The sequence below is a fragment of the Galeopterus variegatus genome, unplaced genomic scaffold, assembly GCF_000696425.1.
Source record: "Galeopterus variegatus unplaced genomic scaffold, G_variegatus-3.0.2 Scaffold835, whole genome shotgun sequence".
NCBI classification, from domain to species: Eukaryota; Metazoa; Chordata; class Mammalia; order Dermoptera; family Cynocephalidae; genus Galeopterus; species Galeopterus variegatus.
The window spans coordinates 526,522-532,522 of record NW_007726946.1 but is presented as its reverse complement, the minus strand read 5'-3'; positions in this window follow the sequence as shown (position 1 = coordinate 532,522).

The following is a 6,001-nucleotide window of genomic DNA, read 5'->3' as shown; positions in this document are numbered from 1 at the left end:
TGAAAAATAAAACATTGAAAAGAAACCAACAAAGATTAGTTGCTCAGACAACTCAGGGTACCCATCAGACTCCATCGTGGTTAATAAGGGGCAGGGGTGTGGGGAGGGGTCGGTCTAACAGGGAGGAGGAGTATTTCATCACTGACCAGGTGATGTAGAATTGCTGGGGCATGATGATAATAAAAAGCTGACCGACTCTTACTCTCTCGCTCGGTTTTATTACAGTTTTAAAATCCTCTGCAGAGAGCATCTCCCCTTACTGCCTGCACCTGGGGAGGGGGGGTTGCTCCCATCAATCAGCTTAATACACCACTGGGGGTGGTCTCTTCTGGAATTAGTCAACCCCAGTTAAGCTTCCAGTTGACTTTCCTAAAACAAAGGGGCAGAAGCTCTAGCAACAAATTAGAACTTCAGGCCGGCTCAGTCTCGGTGAGACAGTTTCTCAGGATGTCTTTTTCAGGTGGGTTATCAGAACTAGCTGGGAACCTGTCAAAGTGCAGATCCAAGGCCTCACACTCGGAGTCTAATTCAATAGGTCCAAGAGGGTTGGCCCTGGATTCACCTGCCTGAGGACACAGAAGTGGAAGCGAGCTAATGATGGTGAGCTCCAGGAGTCCCCGCCCCCGCTGCCTCTCCCTGCCCCAGCACCCGTGGGGGCGGCTTTATCCCTGCAGCTTCCAGCTGAAGATAAGTGGTACCTGAGCCACCCGTCACTCAAGTTCCTGGAATCTACCACTGGAATCTGGCCCATCCACACAGCAGAAATCACAACTTCCTATATACTCTACAGCACTGAAAATCTGTCCCTAGAGCATCACACCCAAGGGGAAGGGAAGGACACAGAGGAGAAGCTAAAGAAGAGCTCAACGAAGTGTAAACATGCAAGTCCACGGAGAAAAGTCTAAGATGAGCAAGTTTTAGCAAAAAAATTGTTTTTAACTTCTTTAAGAAGAGTTAAACAAAATTGATAAGGAAATCCAGAATATAAGTGAGTTTGTAGCATGGTAATGAGACCATTTAGGAAAAAATTATTACAAAAGTGAAAACACAAAACCAAGCCAACCTGTTAATGACAAGACCCAGAAGTGAGACATATGGCCTGCATGTCCAGAGGACCTCGAAAACTCTGCATAGCCCTCGCAACCGCATCCCCGCACATGCCCCGTGGGATGCACAGCAAGACACCTGCCTTTGCCAAGCGCCACTTCTGAGGCCTTGGGGGCACATCCATGGCAGTGGTAGAGAGGCCAGGCTGCATAGCCTTACTGAGTCTGATGCCTTCTCCTCTGCTGTCTTCTTCCAGGGTTACCTGTTGCCCTGCGAGCCCTCATGTTCTCCAGCACTTCCACCAAGAGCTGGGCCACCTGCAGTACTGGGTGACTTCAAGGGGAAGCTGGACTCCACTACCTGCTCCGGAAATAGAGGGCGGAATAGACAGTCCCCAGTGTCACTCTCTCCCACCAAATCAACCAATTTACACCTATTAAAAAGCAACAACATGGGCCGGCCCGGTGGCGCACTGGATAGTGCGCCGCTTGGGAAGCGCGGCGGCGCTCCCGCCCGAGGGTTCGGATCACACGCACCCAAAAAAAGCTAGTAGGGAAACTTGCCAGAATTTGAACCCAGATCTGCCAAAACTCCAAAGTCAGACCATAATTGTGTCTCCCAGTGTGTAAATATCTATCAAATACTTTGTGCACATGTGTGAACATGCCAAACTTTGAATGATTTAAGTATAACCTGTATTTTAATACTTAGGACAGCATCATAAAATTAATTTCTAAATGAATATTGAAATTTATCCAGTTTCTATGTTTAGCAATTGGTGTTAATTTACCTCTCATAAGTGCTAGAAAGGTTCTACAATACCTCCTCCAGCCCTTTTATAAGAGCTCAGGGGAAGAGGAGAGACCTACGGAGTTCATGAGGGCAGGAGAAGCCACGATGAGAGAAAGAAAGGATCGCTCCCACCATTTTGAGCCCCAGCCGCTTCAAGGCTGACGTTGGTGAGCACATGGAGCAAGAGCTGGCAAAAGCCACAGCTGTGGCCTTCGAATGAAGTTGGTTGGAGGCTGCAGGGGAGAAGAGGGCCTTGGTGGCCCTCCAGCCAGCAAGACCACTGACAGGGTTCCCATGGACCCACATAGGAGGGAGGGGCCACAGACAACTGAAAAAAGGAGTCACTCAGAGTCTGGTGAGTCATCACAAGGGACCAGGGCACGGCCCGTCCCATGGGAAGTGTTTGGAGTATGGGTAGTAGGGAAGATGGGCCCACCGGGAGAACACTGGGGCACAGCATGGACACATGATCTGCCCCCCAATCAGCACAGGACCACTCAGTCGAGACTGGTCAGAATACAGATCAGCAGGGGGTGCAGTTTGCTGAAAAGAATCAGGCCCAGACCAGAATTTCCACACAGCCCAGGTGTACCTGATCTCACAAGACCCAGAAGTACCTACAAAGTCAACCATTAAAACCTGAGCTGCACAAAAAGCCTTCCCCAGGGAATCAGCAGCAAAGCAGCAATTTAGCTCAAGTGCTGGTCCCCACAGGAAGTTCCCCCATTTTAGAAGTAAGCAAAGGACAACAAATTAGTTCCCGTGTAGAGTTTAAGTGGTGGGAGTAGGTGATAATCCAACACAGAACTGAAAGAAAAACAAAATACCCACAGATCAGAGACAAAGTTTTATATTAACTAGTAAAAGTTTCACATCACCAAAGAACACCTATAAAACCTAGAAGGACTGGAAGCTCCCTGGTCTCCTGAGCCGGGGCGGTGGGGGACTGAGGGCTTCAGCCACACCCACCGACATCTGCATCCAGCCTGGCAAAAACTGAGCCACTGCTGGAAGCCTCCTGATCTCCCCTGCAGGAATGAGGGGGGTGCCATGGGCCTCAAACACGCCCCCCTCCTTCCTTCCTTCTCCCATCCTATTTCCAACCCCCTTCTCCTCTACCCCTCCCCACAACTGCTCTGCAACATCTTAGAATGTAAAAATATATATATATTAACAAATAAATAAACTTAATAAATAAATAAAATGACAAGACCCATCAATGAGCAGTCTGACAGATTCCCCCAGTTCTCCTGCTATAACTTTCCAGTGGGGTCAGGAATGTTCACAAGGCCTCAGAGATAGAGCAAGCCCCACTTTCCATGCAGAGGCAATAATAGTCTAAAGCCTGCATTTTCACAGAAGAGAAAAATATAGGCAGGGCCACAAGACCCTGAACCTCAAGCTGGTTGGCACTCAAGGTGCATCCCCCACATCCATGACCATCTGGAAGAGTTGGAGATTTTATCATCAAGTGTGTCAAAGACTAGATGCTAAAGCATGCACAGGACATTATCAAAATGCCAACATATCTACCATGATGGGAAAAGCCTGGAACTTATGACGTGATTATATTTATTCCTGCAGTGAGAGAAGACACAAAAATCATCAAGAAAGTTGAATGTTTGCTCAGAGGAAGGGCCATTTAAATTCTGATCAGTGTAAAGTAGATATGCAGGTTGACTGACCCTCGATGATCCTAGCAATTTGTCTCACCTTATTCTCCCATAATGGCTCAGCTGCTCCAGCCAAGGACAGGCCCATAGCCATTGTATTTATTTCTGGTATTGTGCTTCCAAACATGTTGTCTTTAGGTGTTTCCAGGCTGCCCTCTTAATTCTGTTCTACTCCACTTCTCTGTTAGTTCTGGTCTCTGATCTCTGCCTTTGAACTTTGTGCGATTTTTTTATTGTGCCCAGTACAATGGCCAACTTACAACAGGGCCCAGTAAATGCTAAACTTGTCTCCAGATCTCTCACCAGAGGTGCCGTTCCACCTGTTCCATGGCCTCTGCTGCCCTCTGGTGGCATCATGTAGCCCTGCCCTCATAGAGACTGTTTTGGAAGCAGTTATCCGTGTTTAAAATTCCAGCACTTTTCCACCTTTTCCATTCTCTTGACTTACTTTCTTGTCTCCTACTGTTTTCAAGAGAAAGCTGGAACTATGTATATAAACTTTCCAGCCCTAATTTTCTAAAAGCTATAACGGTTGCAAAATTTCAGCTGGAATTTTCCTTAGAGTTAGATGCTTTGCCCAGTGACTACATTTTATCTATAAAGCATGCTGCAGGATGAATGTGAAATTCGGAAAATGCCAGTACTCTCATCTTCACTCCACCACAGACACCTATAGCAGAGAAAAATAAGAAATTGGAAAGAAAAAAATCTTATTCTGGCTAAAGCATAAAGATGGGACCCTATCTTCATTTAGTTTCCCTGAAAAGTAAAACTTAAAACAAGGACATGGATGCAGATAGTCTATTTGGGAAGTTATTGCACAAATAAAGAGTGAGGATTGGGGAAGTTTAGAAAGAGAAAGGTGGAGGGAGGTGCTTTGTAAGGATGTGAGTATGTGAGGTTTTTATACAGATTACCAAAGGCATTTAGGAAGCATAGAGAATACCTGCCAGAATTGCCTACCTAAAGGACAAGAGGCTAGAACATTTATTCACCAGCTTCCACCCTTTTGGGTTGAGGACTGCCTTCAAGGGCATTGACTCCCCCTCACTTATGGGCTTCCCTGGCATGCAAGCCCAGCAGATTCCTTGGCTTTGACAAATGTCCTCAGGCAAAAGCAGGAAGATGGTGGTGTGCACTTGAAGTGGGATGCTGTCTGTACAAGTTGAGTGCAAGCTTGCTGGGAACTATTCACCAGACCTGTGGCTGAAACCAAAGCTGAGACAGAGTTCACACAGAACCTTCTACCACACTTAGGTTAAGACCAGAGGAGGGCAGAGGGGATATGACTAGGAACACCTGACGTATCTGCTACAGACTCCAATTGGTTATATCCTCAAGGTAAGAGTGAACCAGGAAGAAGTGTAAGGATACCGTGGGCACTCAAATGTAAGGATACCATGGGCACTCAAGCAGAGGGGGAGGGGGAAAGCATTCCCTAGCAATATGGTGCCCTTCCGGGTTCTTCTCCGCCGTAGAAGCCTGCCAGCGCCAAACCTCAACCAGTCACAGGTCAAGGCTCACTTCCTGCCCAGCCCCATCCAATCAGCTACCGCCCCATCCACCCCCTATCCAAACCCGGAACGCAGCTCCCTATAAATATACGCGCAGTCCTTAAATAAAGAGGAACTTCTCTGGTGAACTGTTAGTCTGGGTCTCGTCTGTTTTTCTTTCATTTGGTGCCGAAACCCGGGAAGGAGTTCACCCTGCGCCAGGGGACCCCTTCCTCGGACCTCCTTGGACTCCTCCACGACCCCTGGGACTGACGGTCCGCCCTCGTACATTTTCTCCGGCGCTGGCATCCTTCATCCACCACCAGCTCATACGTTAGGTAAGCCCCCTTTTTCCTTTTGTCAGGCTTGTAGATTATTTAAACCTTCACCCTAATCACATTCCCCTAGCCCCAGAGGCTGAGCCCCCATTCCTCTCTCTTTCTCTCACTCCTTTTAACCTTCCTCCTACCGGGTCCTGGACCTCCACCATCTGTCAAAACCCTAGTGCGCTAGGTCCCTTCCAGCTCCAGGCATCTTTGCCTACGGGAAGTGAGGGTCTAGGTGACGACCTACACCCCCTTCCTTCCTGGGTTCATCCTTGAACCCATCCCCTGGGAACGGCATGACTCATTGCGGATGCCCTCTGAGTCCTGTCATTCTCATCCAGCTGAAGGGCTCATTCCAATCCTCCTTTTAAACCTTCTCTCTCTCTCTCTCTAATCCTTTTCAGAATGGGAGCTTCCACCTCCTCCCTCCGGGGCAATTCACCCTTACAATGTCTCTTAAATAACCTCACCACTTTATCCCTCAAGCCTGACATTAAACCCAAACTCCTCACTAAATTTTGCACACAAGATTGGCCTTATTATCCCCTAGATAATCAAAATAAGTGGCCCCCTGAGGGCACACTAGATCCCAACATTCTCCAGGACCTTTTTAACTACTGCCAGCGCCTGAGAAAGTGGAAAGAGATTCCATATGTTGAGGCTTTCTGCC